The sequence below is a fragment of the Struthio camelus genome, chromosome 5 (genome assembly GCF_040807025.1).
Source record: "Struthio camelus isolate bStrCam1 chromosome 5, bStrCam1.hap1, whole genome shotgun sequence".
Taxonomy (NCBI): Eukaryota; Metazoa; Chordata; class Aves; order Struthioniformes; family Struthionidae; genus Struthio; species Struthio camelus.
The window spans coordinates 57,362,535-57,382,514 of NC_090946.1; the positions used below are offsets into that span (position 1 = coordinate 57,362,535).

Here is a 19,980-nt window from a genome sequence, read left to right on the forward strand (position 1 = left end):
GTGGGTGTACTGTGGAGGCATGTAGGCCCTAATCACAGCTTCTGTTTTGTTCTTTCACTGTTTTCTCCCACATCGTCATGACCTGAAGCCCATTTTGAGTATCTGTAACAGGATCATCACTCAGATTTGTAGTCTATGCGTGCTGCTGAACTCATCAACTTCATCGTCACTCACAGGAACTTGTTTTAGACAAACAATGCTTCTTCCAAATCATGATGACAGTTGTGCCAACTTTTTCATGCTAAGGAAGAGATACTAGGCAATTCCATCACTGACTTATGCAGTACCTAAAAAACACAAATTACATGTTTGTATTATGACCTGAAATCCTGGACTTCTTTTCCACCATAAACTCAGTAACATTGCATAAACATTCTGCAATACTCCTAAGCTAATAGCAATTTTTAGATATCCACGATCAAAACAGAAAGACAACCAGCAAATTACTATTACAGAAAATCCATGGATTAATACATCTACTCCCATAAAGCTAACATTCAAAACACCAAAGATATAATCTACGCTGAGACATTGAGGCATCATCACATTTGCTCTGAGTTCATATAGTTCCTCCTTTAAAGGAATAACCCCAAGCAGCAACGACACTCTTAAAGGGGAAATGCATCATATCTTTGTGAGTTATTTAACTGTGGTATATAGTATGAAGATAGTGGAATATAGTAATGAAAATAATCCTCACCCCTTACCACTGTATCCCTGTTTTCATATACCACTCTGTAGTGATACTTTAAAAAAAAAAAAAAAGTCATTAAACAATCCATGTTGGAAGAAGATCATATATTGAAGGAAAATTTTCCAGAACCTCCCCTCTGTATTTGCAGCCCAGCAAAACTGCAATTTGCAGTTCATCAACACTGAACAGAATTAACGTGATTAGAACAACAAATGCAAAATGTATAATAATATTTCTATAATCACTGCAGTAAAAGCTTCCCACCCCAGATATCAAAACCCATGGTTCCTACATGTACACCCCAGAATATGTATCAGCTGGTATACCAAATACATTCAAAGATAGTGTATGTGATGGCAAATAAGCATTATCCATCTGAGGAAACTTCTTCAAAAGAGTTAAAAAAAATAAAATCTTCAGGAAAAACTTCTTCAAAAAAAAATGCTCTGATGGTATGTTTCAGAGTATAATCTTTCTCAAATTTTACTAAAAGTCTTTGTTGCTTTTCCCTGGAACTATTATGGCTACAGCTAATTCCAAAAACTTTATTTTCCTTATTTTGACTGTTCTTAAAAAGAACAGCCCATAAGGCTCCTAGATCTCTTTCTTGCATGAGAACGTTTCACTTAAATCCCAGTTCTTCTCTTCTGCATTACCTACAAGCTTTATCATCTCACTGCCTGCTCCTTTCTCTGTGTTGTTGACGAGGATGTTGACTAGCACAGGTTCCCTAACACTCCTTGTGGGACAGGCTGCCAACCTCCGTCTTCTATGAAAACTGATCATTTATTCCTGTCAGTTGTTTCCTATCTTTTAATCTATTATTGATCCACCAGAGGACCTTGTCTATTATTTCATAGTAGCTCGGCTCCTTTAAGAGCCTGAGGAAAGCTTTAGCGAAATTCAAGATTATATCAGTAAATCATCTTTATCTACATGTTTGTTAATTTCTTGAGAGATACCAAATAGATATGTGAAAAAAAAGTTATCTTCTACAAAAGCTATATTGACTCTTCCCTGTTACAGCTTATATATCCCTACAGCTATTTTATTCTTTAGATATCCACAATTTCAGCCCTTTTACACTGTCCAAAGCTAAAGCTTATTGGTCTGAAGTGTGAGCTGAAGCCCTTTCTAAAGGTTCTTGCCACCTATGTCATCTCATCTGCCGTTCCTCTGATGCTTGATTTAAGGTAGTGGTTATGCACCACACTTAGTATTTCAGCAATTTTTATCTTAGTTCGTCCACAACTTTCCAGTGACCATCTGTTTGCCCCACTGACTCTTCTGGTATCTCACATACTTGAAAGTGAGGAGCTTTCAAGCATTTTTAAAATTTTACAATGAAGTTGCGGAAGATTCATATTAGCTCTCACACACTTTAGATTTTCAAAGGCAAATGTGAACTGAAAAGAGGGGAGAAACAAGGAGCAAAACACTGACTGTTGTTTATTATGGGATAAAACTCCTGCTGACTTTCAAGAACTAGAATTTCATCATGATAAAAGATGAAACTTGATGTTTTTAAAAGAAAAAAAAAAAAGAAGGGCTGGAGCCTTTAGGTTTTATGTGATACTGTGATTCTTAGAATCAAAGCCATTCTAGAGATGTATTATCTCTTCAATTCTATCCCTACATCAGCATTTTTAGTTTCTTCAAGAAAGATGAGGTAAAATGCAAAAATGTGAAGCGATGAAGAATAAAGGCCAATCATTTGAAGTCTATATAAAGACATGTGAAAGCTCAAGTTGCCAGAGAAGTATGAACTGATCCAGCTTTCAAAGGGCATAACGCGGACACTACATACAGTATGTGCAATATTGCCATGTTTACTGACATTGCACTAGCATCTTCAGTATGGAGGGATCTCTTCGCGTTTAGACTTTATCATCCATTGAAACTGCTGATACTTAGACTTGACCTTTTCAATCATGTCCCTTTGAGCAGAATGACTGACTCCAAGCAGTTGATGCTTGTGCAGAATAGGCGTTTTCTTGTTGGGTTTGTGTGGTTGACCTCTGGCCTGCCTGCTGATTCCTATAACACAGATCAGTGACCAGTGAAGCCGGAACGCTCCCTGCCTGTCTCTGTTATAGACACCTCAGTAAGGAACAGAAAAGAGGAAGCGGAGTGAGCTTGAAAGCGCTTACTTAATTGCTAGTAGAAAAAATGGGTAGTAAGAATGACCTTGCACCTTATTTATTGACCATATCTCTGGGGGGACAAAGTACTTGACTTGATTCTGTATCACTTGAAAGGCTGTCTCTGTGACCAATAGCTGATGAGTAGGTGTGTAATAACATAGGGTAATTAAATGTTGTGCTTCAAGGCACTTGGATGCCAGGGAGGATTCCCTTCCCACAAATGCCAGGCACATCTAACAACTTTACTGGTAATCACAGAGGCTTAAAGCTAATTCTGAAGCATCAGAAATTTGCTGTTTACCACCTTACGCTCATCACTATACTCCAAAATGCAATAGGTTATGACCAAAAGTCAAGAAGAGGGCTCATAATCTGAATAAGAAAGAGGGATAAGAGACCCAAGTGGGGATGGATACTCAGGTTGCCTGGTTCTGTGGCCTTTATTTGGTTTTCCTCTCCTATTAGGGTAGGTCTTACTAGTCATTGCTAATTTTCGTTGGTTTATTTATTTATTGTATATCAATTATCCTAAATTGCTTTTCTAGCTAATCACCTGCTCCTGTCTTTTTCTTGCACTCTGTGCAAGTCTTGCACTCTGCAACAGTCAGTGTTTTGCTCCTTGTTTCTCCCCTCTTTTCAGTTCACATTTGCCTTTGAAAATCTAAAGTGTGGGAGAGCTAATATGGATCTTCTGCAACTTCCTTGTAAATGGGTTAGCTTATCCCCTTAGTTACCCTGTCTTCCTACCCACCAAAATCTTTCTCCCCTGCTTAGCGCACAGAAGTCAAATGGTACAGTGTAGAGCCAGGGGTTCTAAATACTTCTGGCAAGATGTCTTGGCCTGATTTGCAGAAGTGATCAGTATCTAGTCAACTGCATCTGCAGGTGTGGAGTATCCCTAATAGAGTCAGTTGAAATATTTTGTTCAAAATGGGCTTGTTGTCCAAAACTGACATTTTCTTCTAGAGAAAACATTTTGCTGAAATATATTTTATTGATGATGGTTTCTCAAGAAAGTGTTGGGTTGAAAGTCAGAGGCAGTATGAGTCCTTTCTCAGTCTTGTTTTGATCAAGGACTTTGAACTGGGGTCTCCTATCCTTCTCTTGCCTTCTGCTTTTGGAACTTTTCATATTCTTAATCATTTTGTGGACATCTTTAGAAATCTGTTCTGTGATACCCTTAGGCATTCCCTTCCATAGGAACTGACAGGATGTCACTTATACACATGTTCCTTCTGAGTCTGAACTCTGTGATAGACCCGCAGTATTGCCTCATTGGAGAAAAGCACATGCCAGGTCTCTCTCCTGCATTTCTCTTAAAGTAAAGGAGACCAAAGTGAGTCTTAGCGGAGACTGATGGCAAACCTTTGCAGTTACCCAATATTCTCAGTATTCAGTGTTGCCCCTTCCACAGCTACGAAACAAGCTAACTAGTTTTTGCTTTGGAACGACATGTTTGTTTTGTGAAATGTTTTGTTTGAAATGTTTGTTTTTGATTGTGTGTTTCCGGGTGGAAGCACAGATATGTGTGTGCTGTTAGTGACTGGAAAGGAGAAGGTAGGTCAGTGATTAGAGGGAAAAGGGAGAGTGGGTGCAGAGGTGGGCATTGGCGTTTGAGAGCTAGAGATAGGGTGGAGAAAGTCTTTGTCTCCAGCAGTGAGTAGCTGATGCCAAGCAATCTGACCTGTTCCCTTTGGCCCTGTTCCGTGTAGCTGGGCCCCAGTGCCTGAGCTGCTTTTCTCACTGTTTCTCCACTTCCCCTTTCTCATCTAACTGCCTGAGAGGCGGCTCCCGTTGCTGCTTGTGGCACAGGGAGCGCTGGCTGTCGCTTGTTAGAAGAATTCCCCCAAGTCAGACCTATGGTAAGAGCCGTGTGAAGCGGAAGACAATTAGGGGCTTATTAGTGTCCTGGGGAGACGTGTAACTTGTGTTGCTGGGACTTACCAAAACAGCGAGAGTCTTACCGGCAAGCTCCAGCCGAGAAAAGACTGAGGAATTGTCTCACCTAATTATGGGGAATGGACCTCTTTGTGTTTGTGATTCGGTACGGTTGTCCGATCGCTTTTCTCTGGCTGCTGGCTCAGGCCGAGCTGGAAGTGTGCTAATTAGAAGAGAAATGGACGTAGTGATCCTGTCAGCTCTAGTTACCGGCATGGACAAAGCCGAATATTATTCTGAGGCAGTGTTTTGTGAGTGTCCCCCTTCCAGCTCTCATTAAGGGAAAGGTTGGTGGACGGGGAAGGGATTCGACCACATGGGTTGGCTAATGGAGCACAGTTACCGTTACTGTGCTAATTAACGGGCTCAGGAGGCAAATGTTTCTCCAACCAGCAGTCCCAGCAGCTGCAGCTGGTGCTTCCAAAACCCCAACCATCTCTCTGGCAAGTGAGGAAAACACTGTATGTACCAGGGGAAGGGAGTTTACGTATAACAAATCTATCAGACATCCAAAAGGGCAAAAGAAACACTAAAATGGTCAACAAAGAGACTGAAAGGGAATAACACTGCAGAAGAAGCTGGTTGAGCTCCAGCAATCCCTTCCCCCTGTGCGTTCATGTAGAGTGCACAGTGTTGTCTTCTACCCTGCCGAGGTGGGATGTGACCAACATGGAGAACACTGAGGAATTACAAGGGCCTCTAGATGCTGTCAGGAAATTCTTACCTTTTCCAGGTCATCACACTTGTAGTCTGTGGTGAGGAGCAAGACAGTCGTATACATCAGATTTTTTCTTTTGCTCCAGAAAAGCAGCTCTGTTTATGAGACCTTCAGCTAGACAAAATCCAAATGTTTCACATGGGTTAAGGCAGGTGAAGACGATGATGATAAGAGACATAGGAAACACTAAATAAAAATGCGCATTTCTATGCTATAGACCTAAACCTGCTATAGTGAAAGTAGACAGTGTTCCTGGAGAGATGGAAGACAAAAAATGGAGCCGGAGCAGGTCAGTAGTATCATAGCAGCTGATGTAGCCTCAGCAGAAGGGAAGAACAGTGAGTGTTAAGGAGGGTCAGTGGAAGTGAGTAGTTTTATCTACTGTACACACAAATGTTTTTCTTAATGCCTTGGTGTTTTTGTAAGGAACATAGTGATTTGCACAAATAATTGCGGCTTGATGTTTTAAAAGATACTGGAATGTGTCAATGATTAAGCCTGATTTGGGATGTGATGGACCTTTGAAAGATACATTCAGCCCTTAATTAATCAATGTCTTTGGGCTAGATACAGTAAAATAGATATGGTATTGTCCTAAAACTTTCAATATTCTTTCTTCCTTTTAACAATGTACTTATCATCTTTCAACCTTGTTTGTTCTATGATGGCCTTTAATTCTCTGGATGGAAAGAGAGAGGTGGCCAGGAGAAGCGTTTTTCCTCTGTTTTTCTTTAATTAGTTATTCTTGCAGCAGATGCTGAACCCTGTCCATCTGTCCCCTGCGGTTAGGCCCTTGCCAGCAGGCCTGCAGATTTCTGTGGTGGCCAGGGATGATTTCTTTAGGGTTCTGTTACATTGCCTTATGCTGCAGAAGTGGCAATGTTATTCTTCTGACTGGAAAACAGTCCTTCCTATTCAATAACCTCAAATTACAGTTTTCTCTTACCACTCTATCCTCTTACTAATTTTAGGGCAATCAGAAAGTGTACCAATACGTGTGCCTCTGGTGAGGCTCCAAATAGAAGATATGACCCTGCCCTGCAAAATCATGCTCAGCCATGGGCTAGGGGGGGAGTCAGCAGTATGGAGAGAAGTCAGGTGTGGGAGAAGTGGAGAAAAGGGATCGTTAAAAATGATGTTGTGGAAAAGTGAAAAGATTTGCAGTATTCTGAATCTCAGCTAAAGCTTTCTAACCTTACAGCAATTCCAGCAAGGAAATAGGGGGACAACAGTATCTTTTCCTGCAAGAGGAACATGAATGGTTCATCACATTCCAAAAAAAATCCCTTGAGGTGTGTGTTTGGAAACTGCTCCTAAACAGCAGTCTTGGGGGATAGTTGCCCTTCCCCCTTTGCTCCTACAGAGAATTGTCCCAGTTGTCCTTCACTCCCTCAGACTTCAGAAGAGCAATATGTTGAAAGCATGGGGTGCTGTCTTTGACATTTCTCTCACTGTTCTGTCCCCTTCTGTATGTTTGAGTACTATTTTCAAAAGAATTTGTCAAGTTTTAAAGCTACAAGGGGCTTCACGCCTTCCTTTCTTGGGTTATTTGCCCCTTATGGCTGTTCCATTGAGGTTATCTGTTTCTTTCCAAGGCTCCGGCAGTAGTCTCCCATCACCTGGGATGGAGCTTGAAGTCTGCTCTGTGGCTTGTGCCTTTTTATTTTTCTATCCCTATAGCTCTGAACCCCGCAAGGATCCTTCCCTTGTGGCAGTGCCTACCTTGTCCATATCATAGCCCTGTAGTCCTGCAGAACTGTAAAAGCCTTCCACTTTCTTCTACCTTTTAGCTGTGGTTTATTTCCTACTGGCTGCTCTGATCACTTGAATCTTAGTATTCCTGATGCAGGGACTGATCTCCAGAGAAGGCTTGAGAAGTGTCTTTTCTACGAAGAGGTTTATTCCAGAAGAATCCTCTTACTAAAACCCAGAGAGGAAAGAGGAAGACCATTACTGCTCCTGACTTACCCCAATGAGGTGGCAGCTTTTATGCTGCCTTACAAATAGAAAGAAGCAGGTAGAGAAACATTTGAATGTAGTTACTTCACCTGACCTGAAGTTCTCCAGCAGATGCTCAATGAAACATCACCACTGTTTTCCAATATCCCAACAGAACAGATACATAACGGCAATTTTTGAAGAGGAAGAAATACTGTTACTTTGAACCGTGGGGATGGACACCAAGTACAGATCACTTGCCTAGCTTCCCGGATATTTCAGTTATCTGGTCTGGGGAGGAGTCCTAAATCAATAGCAGAAAATCAAATACCATCACAACTAGCTCCATCTTTATGCTCTGGAAGCTCAGGAATGGAGTGACCTCCCTGAATAAGGGTTGCTGAAGTTTCCTGCATCGGGCCTACCTCAAGAGACTGGGCCTCACTGGCAGCCCCCAGGAGGCATGTTGCTGGTTTTCGCACTTGACCTTGGTTTCTTTTGCTTAAGAAGGTACGAGGGTTCTTGCTGTTATACCTCTAGTCTACTGTCCTGTCGTCGTGCTGTATAAATAACATAATGCTAAATTTCTGACTTCCAAACACAGAGAAGGATAGACTGAGTATAAAAATGTTACTTCCATGTCCTCCTGCATAGGACATTCTAGTGAAGAACATCCTCTGTACAGATCAGCAGCGCTCAAGAATATCGTTAAGACAGGTCATAAATATGCAGAGCGCAGATGGAGGGAAAGAGTGTGATATTTTTTGATGTTCTTCACTAAGACCTTGTAGCATTCACATGTTACTCACTAATTGTACGGTAGCTGACCTGTGATCTGGAGTAGTGCTGGAGGAAATCTCATTAGTAGTCTGAGTTATCAGTTGCATTACAGTAATCATTTAAGGCACAGTGGCCTCAGCAAATATCAAAACTATTGTACTGTGATTCATATAAACACATATTAGAGGAAAGTCTCTGTCCTCAAGAGCTTATGAGTAGATGAGGCAGTAACAGTGGGAGGAGAAAAGGAGACACCAAAATGCAAAGAAACTTTTTAAAGAGGTCATCCAGCACACACTATTCAAACCCCATGACTTCTTAGCCCCAGTCAGTCCAGTTGCCCTTCTACTACTTGCGGCCTGCCTTGCTTCATTAAGTAGAGGTGGCTTTTTTTTAAAAATAAATAAATAAAAAGGCAAGCACCTGAGCAACTGACAGGCATAAGTAATTTAAATAATAATAAATAACAGTGTGATACTAGACCTTGCAATCTTTTTTTAAAGACCCCTAAGAACTATTCAGAGAATTAAATTTTCTAATGCAGTGTTAGAGATTGAAAATTTAAAAACAGAACACTAAAAATGAAGGTTTCTCACAGTGCTATTAACTGCCACAGGGAGCACATTGTACACATGCATTTAGGAGAGCTATGAATATTACAGACACCCTAATAATATTTGTAACATTTCCATTGATGTCAGAATGCTCATTCTGACCCTTCCCTACTTTCCACAGCCTTTAACACTCATTCAGAGAGGGTGTAAGTGCTGCTTTCCAGATTTCATAGCATTCTACGCTTGCTCAGCCCAAATATTTGGCAGGGAAGGAAAAACGTCCTTTTTAAAATGTAATTTTCCTAATTCTGCAACATCGAAATCCTTGCTTGTGCTCTGATGCTGTACTTACTGTGGGTCTGATCCTGCCAGCATTAACAGGGAACATTATTAAAGTGATCACTGCAGTACTCTGAGGAGCTAATACTGTTTGTCCTAGCAAAAGAGGTCTCGTCTCTCACTTACTTCAGTAAGTATTTACAGTAAGATTTACAGTAGCCTTACTAAGAAGTATCAAAACATTATTAGCAAGCTATTTTGGTGGGAAAGGATTGTGGAAATTGAATGATATGGAAGTCTGAATGAAAGAGATGGGAGAGTGAGAAAAAGGAAGAAAAAAGGCAGGGAGGGGGGACTAAAAACCCGAGGAGAGGAGACCAAGAGAGATAAAGTGTAATTTGGAAGATGATCAGGGATGGATGGGAGGTTGGAGAGAAGGCAAAAGAGGAGTGAAGAAGACATACTGCTAGAAATGAAGTTTAAGATGAAAAAAAGTGAAAAGGGAGCAAAAAAGAAGAGGAGCGAATAAGAACAGATATTGGTTTTCAGCCAGAAGGAGGCTAGGGAAAAGCAGAAGTTTCATGACGAGTGGAACCAGTCAGTGAAGCCTGTTTTTTCTTATGGATGTGTTTCTCAAGATTGCCTCACATGTGGATTCTCAGATGTCTAACAAAGGGTGAGCCCACACTCAGAGAGGGCAGTAACAGGATTTCTTTCTTCTGCCAGCCACTTCATGTCACTGAATGTAATACCTACTCTCCACAAAGTTATCTGAAGTTGGCCAACATATTCCAAAGTTATCAGGACACCCCCACACACCTGTGGATGGAGGGTAAGATAAAATGGTGAATATGTGAAATTGTGAATGAACTGAGTGATAGAGAAGAGGAAAATTATGAGAAAGGGGAATCATATCTATTTTAATGCATTTAATTTACTTTATTGTTATTTTCTTTCCTGGTTTTACCTTAAAAAACAACAACAACAACAACAACAACAACTAGGATCTATTTAGAGCCCTCCTTCCAAATCAGGCTAACCTCACTGTGAGCGTCTGCACCAGTCATTTCTGGGGGAAAAATCTCTTACTTCAGTTTTAAGGCTCCAGCACAAGAATAGGAGATACTCCAAGAGCTCCCCTACTGCGCACTGTAGTTCTGCTGGGAATCACTCAGCATGTCAGTAAACTGAAAACGTGATGCCTTTTTTCTAGGGCCTATATCGTTACTGTCATCGCTGGAGCTGTAGTACACCACCAAAATTCGTCTAAGACCTCCTTTGACAGTGTATGTAGTGCATGGGTCATACATACTGCAAAGGGCTTGTGGTCACTCTGTAGGGGAATGAATTGCAGCTGTATTACTCAAACACACTGGCTGTTTTTCTGCTATGCTTCATTGCAAATTCCCATCTCATTGGTTGTCTGCTGTAGTGACTCTCATAGTGTTTTCTAGGCACCTCCATATGAATGGCTATTGTGGTTCAGGTAATACTTGAATTTTTACAACTGGACTCTCATTTTATGTGTCCCACATCCCTCTGGTATATCCCACATATCCCTCCGCATTTCGCTCTCGTAACAAAGTTGCCTGATTTCCTGACAGAAGTTGTCATGTTAAAAGGTGCTGAATAGCACAGAACCAAATGCTGATCTCTGTCGCCATAAGACCTCTCCCTCCAGCACAATGTCTTTGTATGCATCATTATCCTTTATTTTTGGGTCTCCAGCCAATTTTTCATTCCATGTGATGTTGTAGCCAAGCCAATTTGAATTAATTTTGAGTAGGATTTATGTATCAAATCTTTACTGAAATCCAAATGTATCAAATCCATTGTGTTCCTGTCGTCCACTAATTTTATATTTTTTTAAAAAATAAAGCATCAGATTTCTCCAGCACAATTTATTCTTTATAAATTCTCAGGGCTGATAATTGTTTTGTTATCATCTAGATGGTTAATGATTTTTTCCCCATTTTTTTGTTTCATTGTTTTACTGGCAATAGATATTCCCAAGAACTCTAAATTTGCCTTTTTCTTTCTTTTTTTTTTTTTTTTTGAGATCAACAGCACGTAATCTCCAGGCAGCTGCCTAGTTTTCATAACTTATCAAAATAATTGTCCGCGGTAAGAAAGGTATACATGTCATTTTCCTTATGGTGGGTGGATAGAGGGATCGTCATCACAAGTCCCAGTCCTGAAAACTTTGAGTAGCGAAACACGCTGTCATGTGTGGGCAGCTTCTTAAATGAATCCAGTCAGGGTTTTTGCCTGGTAATATCCATTCTGGGCAATTGTTATTGCCTACTGAAGAAGTATCAGGAGGGCATTTTTGCACATGTTTATTATAATGTTCATAAAACTGTTAAACTAAAATGAAATAAAAATACTGTCCAAATAAGCTACATATATATTTATATATATATATGTAAGCCATAAATACTGTTAAGGCAGGCTAAGAAAAAGAACCCTATCATATCAGAATCAGATCAGGAAATTAATTTCTCAGCATTGGTTTGGAGATCAGTCATCAAGTAAATGACAAAAATAAATAATCCCTGTAAATTCTACAGGGAAGGCGTCTGTTAAGTTGGTTATAAATCTCAACTCTAAGTGTTACCAAAGTCAACAAAATCTGTACTTTGAAGGGGTGAATATCCGATATCTATTATAATGTCTAGCATCTATACCCTAACGTCTGAATCGCAACTTCAGAATATCTTTATTTGAGTCAATGTGTGGTTAGATATTGTGAGTTAACTGCCCTCCTTACTCCTTTCCTCAGACTCCAGATCTGTAGGATGCACCATCAATACTTTAGCCAAGAGTTTGCGCACAGGCAAGCCTTTTACTGCTTACTGCTTGTGCCTGACTTCTGTTGTTGGATAACAGACCATTTGATACATGCACGTCAGTCCCACATTTACCAAAAAAGTCCTCTTTTATTCTGATCTTATGCTTGGATGCACAGAGAGGTGGACCATAGGAAGAAGAAGCTTGCTTGGTGATATCATGGCTTACACTTTCCAAGGTAACTGCTCTTGGAGAACCCAGGAGATGGGTCCTCCTGGTGGCTTGTGGATCTAAAAAGAAAGGTTTATTTGTCTTTGATTCTTGTGGTTCATAAACTGTATTAATTCTGTCTTGCAGCACCTTTAAACAAATTCGATCCCTTCTGGAACCATTCATTCTAATTCAAACAGGTTTGCAACAGGTCAGCACTGGTGAGCATGAATGTAGAGAGTCTCATGTAAGCTAGCTGTTCAAAAATATTCTTTATTTTCCACAGCATGGAAACTATTGGCTTTCGGTTCTCCTCTCATTCAAAATATTAAAATGCTGGATATGTAAGAAGAAGGTGATTCAGTCTTATTTAAGTCAAATATCTTGAAAAATTCCAGTATTTTATGGAAAATTTAATATAAAATCCCTACAGAAATAATGGGAAAAATATTAGCACAAAGACTGTTCAGTCATTCAACATTTATTCATCAGCAACATAAAAATATGCTTGGGCTAATGACAAATTTCACAATTGCCATTTCTTCTGCTAATCTGAGATAAATGTTCGTATTTTTCTTGCAAACAAGATAATTACAGTAACGCTCTTACTCTTGAGCAGGGCAATCCATCAGGTAGCCTCTCTTCTGAAAGCCAGATATTAATAGAGAGTAGTTACTTAAAAGCTCTTCAAGATGAAATATGTTTGAAATTATATAAAAGGTCTGTGTACCTATGTGAACTCTTCTGCTAAACAACAGGCTTCTCGGGCACATTAAGTTGAGCACACATAAGTTGAGTTGGTGCGTTATGTAGTGCAGTTGGGTTGGAAGGGTAGAAATTTGTTCCTGATGTATCATTGAAGCTTAAAATAAGGGCTGGTTTGCTGGTGATTGGAAACTATTTCACTTGTGCAAGCAGCACTTGAAAAATATCTTTCTTTGGATTTAAGAACTGTGAAGTTCATCTTATTGGTGTAACCATGTAACTTATTGTAAAATCATCAGCTTGCTTTTTAAAAAGTCACTGATTACAGATAGTGTTGTGAGTAGGTTCAGATACAGCTTCAGCCACAAATGCGGTTATGGGGTAGGCATCTATGGCTGTACACATGCTTCAGGGATATTTGAGCTGAACAGTGACTCGTATGTGCCTTATCAGAGAAGAGCAGTTGAAGATTTGAGAGAATCTTAGTATTTTAGATCAAATGCTCTTCCTTCCTGAAGAGCCGGAGCTCTTCCCAAAGAAGAGAGCAACGGAAAGGGTGTCCCAGAGAGAGCAAACCATGTCACGAGTCCACATCTCAGCACAGATCTCATCTAGGCAACACAAAGGACTGCCAAAACCAGAAGCTTTGTGATGACTGACACAGCACGTTACCCTGGCACGGTGCTGAACAGCAACTGCCTCCTTGCGACTACTGAGGTAACAACTAAAAGTACAAATATGATACCCTTTTCCTTCAAATCTGGAAACCTTCTAAAATATTCCAACCTCCTGAAAGTCCAGACTGCTTTTCAACAGTCATAGATTTTTTCTTCCATGGGTAAAAGAGTTACTGAGAACATTCCCTCTTCTTTGGATTCCTACGGATCAGAGGATCTAGAGCTAAAATTGTGATATAAAAAGCAAATTAAATTCAAACAGGACACCCTGTCTTTTATCTCAGCAGTTATTCCCGTTCTGTTAACTTATTTATAAAGCTTCGTTGTAATTTGTGTAGGAAATACTTCTACTATTGTGAAACAGCCCACTAGTATCATACACACTTCTTTTTGAGTACCGGTAACTTTCTTGATTGTTTCCTCTCCAGCTTCCACAGACTTGGTACAGAAAGGAGATGGCTTAAATTTAATGAAATTCTAGCCATCCAAAATACCTATATTCAAATACCAATAACTTAAGCATGAATGTATACTAATAGCCCATCTCCCCAGCTGGTGTCACATCAGTGGAAGTCAAAATACACTGCAAAGGTGTGGATTGCTCTGAAGAGCCAACTTCCAAATGAATGATCCTACACTCCACTGATCCACAGATCGGATATGACAATCCTAGGTAGGATCAGCTCCCTCAATAAGCTGTGTTGCTTCCTTCCTAGAACTTTGTAGCGGTGCAAAGTTTTCTTCTGCTAAAACTAATCCCCTCAGCCCAGACGCAGCAATTTTTTTCTTCATGTACAGAATGAGCTCTTGAATCAGTTGAGTGGGACTTTGATGACTAGGGAGTCCAGCCAAATCATATTCGGTATCAAAAGGAAGTTTCCTAACACATTCCTTCTTCAGAAGGACACCCAGCATTACATCTGGTGCTTGGTGGGTGAGGCAAGAGATAGCAAGAGAGGTACTTAGACAATCCGTGATTTAAAACTCAGAAAACGCACCGTTTGTTAAACTTGGGTAACCACTTACACTACCTAGATCTTAGTGCTCCCTCTGTAAATTGATGATAACATTAAGTGACCTCATAGAAAATGTATATGACTAAATGCATCCTTGTTTGAGACGCTGATGTGCTTGCTAATGATGCAGTCTGTGCCAATACAGAAAAGAGGAAGAAATTCACTGCTAGGCAGCTCAGTCCTATACCTAATGCTTAATATTGTTGCACCCACACGTAGTCTTTATATTTACACTAGAAGGCAACAGCCTTGTGATGGTCAAGATGAGAAATGACTGAGGTTTAGCCAATTTCAACAATGGATCTAGAAAGAGAAAGAAGAAACTACTGTCCTGGGCTACTCCAAATAATTCCTCTCCCTGGTTGTAAGTGATAAATGCCATAATAAAAGTTGCTGGGGTGTTCTCCTCTCAAATACAACTTAAATTATGGACACCTTCGCCTGAAAAAGGCAGACACGGGAGAGGTTCTGAGCAGGTGAGCAAAATTTATTAGTCACATGGGGCCATTTGGCCTCTGTACCATGAATCATCACTGAGTCTAAGTGTATTTAGGGTTGAGAGAAGCAACAACAAATGGGAGGAAGGTATTAAATAATGATTTCCATAGAGGCCAGTCAGATTTACCCAACTCCCTGAAATTTAAACAAGAGAGCTTAGAAAATTAAAAACCAGCCCATTTCAAATGGATAAAGGAATGCCTATAAGCTATAGATTACAATAGCAGAATATTGAAGCAAGTTGTTTAGTAAGGTTTCTAAATTGCAGGGTCACCAATATGCAGATGACACATCTCTAACTATTCTTCTTTCCCTCTGACCACACCACAAACGTGAGGATGGTACAGTGCTTTAATTGGAGCCGCAGGCAGAAGTAAAGCCTAAGGCAGAGGGATGATGTCAATGGATGAAGGGAAGCATCTGAGAAGGTTGCAGATGTGATGAAGCTTCCTTTAGCTGAAGAGCTCCATTCCCAATGGGTCAGGTCAGACTAGTTTATGATCTTTGGATCCTTCACCACTTTCATACGGGCACCCACAAAGACAGCGGTCCACAATTTGGCCAGGAGATCCTATTCCTCCCACTTTAGTTACTGATACCTTCCTTGCCTGTCTGCTAGCTGGGAGCAGTGCAAAGTACCTTTCATATGAAGCCTGTGGTTGCTAGGGCATAGGGCAGTCCAGCTGTCCTGGAGTACTGTAGTCACCCTGCCCGCTGACACGGCTCACTATTAATTCAGCCTCTCCACTACTTTCTATACTGGCTCACCACTGAATCCCAAATCAAGCTTAATGATCGGTCGTTATCTCCAGGGTGTACCATGTCAGGGGCAAGAGATGAGCTGGAGCCTATGGGTGAAGGAAACAGTCAGCCCCTTCACCCTGCTGGCACAGGGGGACTGTCTACAACAGAGACACATTTTGGTCTCTGCAGGAAATAGATATTCCTCAGAAGCCAAGCCAAAAGCATGGTGTGCAGCCACAAAAAGAAGCCATCACAAACCTCAGCCATTCCTCTATGAAGTGTGTTTCTTCAGCCATGTCCTTCCTAGCATAAATACACAACAGCAAGGTAAATAAATAAATTAAAAACAAAACCAAAAAATCCTCCTGTGCCCCTTCCTCAGTATTGCTAGGAACATCCCAGACCTGCCAGTGCGCCACTGTGGCTGCCTGTCCCCCAGGAGAGGATAGGCTGCAAGACCAGGCCTCTAACAGGTGTCAGTCACGATCCTTAACACTGCTGGAAGACAGCGAGGGCTTTGTCAGCGAGTGCCACATAGAAAACCATGCAGAAAAGCAGAGATTGCTATTTGCCCCTTCACGATGTCTTTCACCTTGATTTCAGAGCACGTTACAAGCACTGAGTAATTAAACCTAATCAAAACCACAGTGCCCAGGTAGTTACCTGCCTTGTGCTTTAGGAATACAGCAGAGCTGGTTTTATGGTCAGGGCCCTGGCCTGAAAAAGCTGGATTCAGTTCTTAGATTTTTGGTGTGACTTTGGTTATGTCATTTACCCTCTTGTTAGTCTCGGAGCCCCCCTGCTCCGGAAGGGTGAGGTGAGGATAGATCTGTAAATCCTGGGCATATGCCCAAATTCTCTGGTGAGGGAGATCACATAAGAAGTTAAATAAGCAGCCCCTTTCTTGCTTTCTCTTAATTTACATGCCGTAGTGAGCAGCTGAGAAGTCTTACTTAAAAAAACAAACAACAAAAAAAAATACAGTCAGTAACTGTATCCTTTGATATGAATATCATGCAATTCTTGCCCTCGATAAACTGCTGTAAGGTGGGTATCAACAAGCTACCAGGTTTTTCTTACAGCTTTGTTTATTTTCCCCAGAATTAGTACCGTGGAGTGATGCGTTTTACAGGAATGATGTGCTTCCCCTCGCGGCACTTGGCCCTGGGCCCGTCGGTGCCAGAATCCCAGCGCAGCCGACCCTCCCGGGTCCCAGGCGCTGCCGCAGGAGCCTCCTGCCCAGCTCGGCTGCCCAGCCCTGGGCGTCTCTGGTGCAGCCCACGAGGGCCATGACAGCCACGGCCCGCCCAGCGGCCCCTCAGCTCCTCTGCTGCTGACCTCTTCCTCCTGACCCCCAAAACACTGCTAATTCCAGTCTCGCCTAGAAATGACAGACGATGCCTGGAAACGACCGGTACCTTGGAGCAGGGCCTGCTGTACCATGAGCCTGCTCCCAGCCAGGCCTCAACCCTTGTTGCAGGAGGGCTCCCCACTGCCGAGAGCGTGGCCGTCCCTCCCTCCCTCCCTCCCCTCTGCCGCAGCCCACGCGCGCAAACCCACCAGGACGCCACGGCCGGCGCCGGTGGCCTCACGTACAGGCAAGAGCCCACTTCCCGTTCAAGTCCCTGCCGGTGTGCCTGACTCCATTTCCTCCCTGACCTACCACGCCATTCGTGCTCTCCAAAACCCCTCTCTGTCGGCAGAGTCTTATTTATTAGCCCGGGGAGCCTTTCCGCTCATTGCGTTGCCGTGTCCCGAGCACCCCGTCCCCTCTCCAAGGCCCGTCACCCTGGCGCTGCGCCCCGCTCGGGAACCGCGGCTCGGGGCCGCCGGCCAGCCGGCCCCCTCCCCGCCAGGCCGCGGTGCCCATCGCCCACCCCTCGGGCCGCCCAGGTGAGCGCCGCAGCGCAGCCCACGTGGCGCGTGGGGCACGCGGGACCCCAGGCAGGAGCAGGGGGAAGGTCGCACATCACCTGACCCCCTTTAGCCAACTCACTGAGACAAGACGTCAAGTTAATGAGCCCTCAGGCCTGTAATTAGCTGTCAATTACCTCAAATTAATCAACTCCTCGCCTAATTAAGCATAATCGGCAGGTGGGCAAAAAACGGGCCATTGTGTGGGAGCCATGAGAAAAGCATGGCTGGCAAACTTGGTTAGGATCAGCGGTGCATTCCCTGCCTGGCTGCACCACGGACACCGGGGCGGCACGGCCCCGCTTAAAGGCGCCCCATCCCCTTTCGGCCCGCGTGCCGGGCGGGAGGCGCGAGGGGGCGGCGGGCAGGCCGCGCGCCGGCCCCGCTGCCGCCCCCGGGCCGGGCGGGCACCGCTCCCCCGGCCGCGGCCCGGCAGCCGCCTCCGCTCTCCTCGGTGGGGGCCCCGGGCCCCCGGGGCTGCTCGGGGCCTGCGCGCCGATGCCCGCGCGTCGCCGCCGCCCGTCGGGGCCGGCGGGAAAGGAGAGGGGCCCGCTAGGGCGAGGGAGGGAGCGGCGGGCACTCCTCCGCGCCGGGCAGCCCGCGGGGCCCGGCCGGCCAACAGCAGTGGCGTATTTTTATGGCCTTTTTTTTTTTTTGTTTTCCTTCTTTGCTTACCGTTTGTGCCCCTTGTGCCTTAACAGGGGCAGTGCGGAGAAAACACGGGTGGCTGGAGACCAGCAAAAGGGTGGAGAGAGGAGAAACCCCAAACACCCAGGCCTGGAGAAAGGAGCAGGGCACAAGATGGAGGCGGGGAAGGAAATAACTGCAATTTCAGAAAAAAACACTACAGAGGAGCCATATGTGGAGCCTCTGGGTACCCACGGGGTGGAGAAGGAAGGATTCCAACCCAATAGTGCCAAACGGCTGGTTTTTATTTTTAGTTATGATAGGAGAGGTGTCTGGAGGAACAGGGACACCCCAAAATTGTCTTACCCTCCCCGTTTTCTCTCTCTAGTTACTGCTTGCTTTGCTGTGCTTTCTGTCTTCATGTATTTTGATTTCTGTCTGAGTACTGGGAATAAAACACACCTCATGTTCGTTGAGCCAGGCCTACCTTGTTTATGAGCCTACCTGCTTATGGTGTGATGAAGATATATGTAGCTGGAGTTTCAGCGGGTATTAATTACTACCAATAAAAATGAGTCATGTTGCATTAATTTTCGCGAAATTAACGCAGCACAAACACTCCGGAGCTGTGTTTGGAGGAAGGGAGAGGTTCCCTGCCGGGGCTGGGAAGGGAGCAGGTTTCCTGCCAACTTCCAAATGTTACCAGGACATGGGACATAAACTGTTCCCTGCTTCGCCAGGGGATTGGATCCTGCACAGTGCGCACTAAATCCCAGCATTTTTACACCAGACACCAGCTTTCTTTTAAACCACAGTACCCTTCTGAGCCACAGGCAAGACGGGCCGAAGAAAATGCAACTCACGGGAAAAGTATCGTGCCCAATATTAAAGTGAAAGGTTTTGATTATGTATGGAAAGTCCGTTTTTTACATAGCCAGATTATCACTCGGCGTGCTGGATTTACACTGCATTAGCGATCATCGAGATTAGAGCAGAATCCCCAGATAACAAATGGGAACACAAGACGTCAATTTATGACATAATAGCGATAGTAACATAGCAATAATCATATTCAACAGGAGAAGGGAGTGGTGGAGGGTGTCAGATCCCTCTGCTCTGAAAAGAGAAGCTGCCTGCATGTGAGTGGCTTTGCAAATCGCTCCCTCATGTCCAGAAGAATGATTTTATACTTCATTCCTGAGATAAAGGAAAAGCAACAGCCCAGCACAGGTCTGAAGGAGTTGATGCATGCAGCAACTGGCAACTGGAGGGGTTGAACTAGGAGATGCAAGCGGCCCCCTTGGCTCTGCCAGGTGACTGTGCAGGCCACAAAAGCACCCCAGGTCTCTAAAGAGAAGGTACACGTTAAACTTGGCATTTCTGTGCCTGCAGCCGCTTGGAGCCTGAGCCCTGAGGAGAGGGCCAGACTGCCCTGGTGGGACAGCTGCTTTTTGGGGAATCAGGAACCACCACAGCATCCTCATTTCCCTCAATTTATGAATTTTTCCTTCCAGGCCCCCCTCTCCATGGCTAGGTGTCTTCCTCTGGCTGCTGCGTTGGCCCCTCTCTGTGGAGCCTGTCACTGTGTTTCCGACAATCAGCCTGGGGAGGGTGTGCTGAGCGCCGGCTCGGAGGCCACAGCAGGAGCTGCACACTAGAGCTGAGCAGGGCTCTCGCGGTTTATTCACGGAAATGCTGCAGGTGCACATTGATTTCACCAGCTCATTCCCATTGAAAGCTGGAACGCTCAAGCG

At 43.6% G+C, this 19,980-nt stretch overlaps 1 protein-coding gene across 1 annotated transcript in view; it reads left to right on the plus strand.

Annotated features, from left to right (window-relative positions):
* The window catches only part of LIN52 (lin-52 DREAM MuvB core complex component), a 69,422-nt gene extending 50,685 nt beyond the window's left edge, over window positions 1-18,737 (plus strand). The window contains exons 7-8 of the transcript XR_011141587.1: window positions 9,772-17,283; window positions 18,301-18,737. The gene's annotated coding sequence lies outside the window, so the exon portion shown is untranslated. The remainder of the gene's footprint in view (window positions 1-9,771; window positions 17,284-18,300) is intronic.
* The last annotated feature ends 1,243 nt before the right edge of the window (window positions 18,738-19,980 follow it).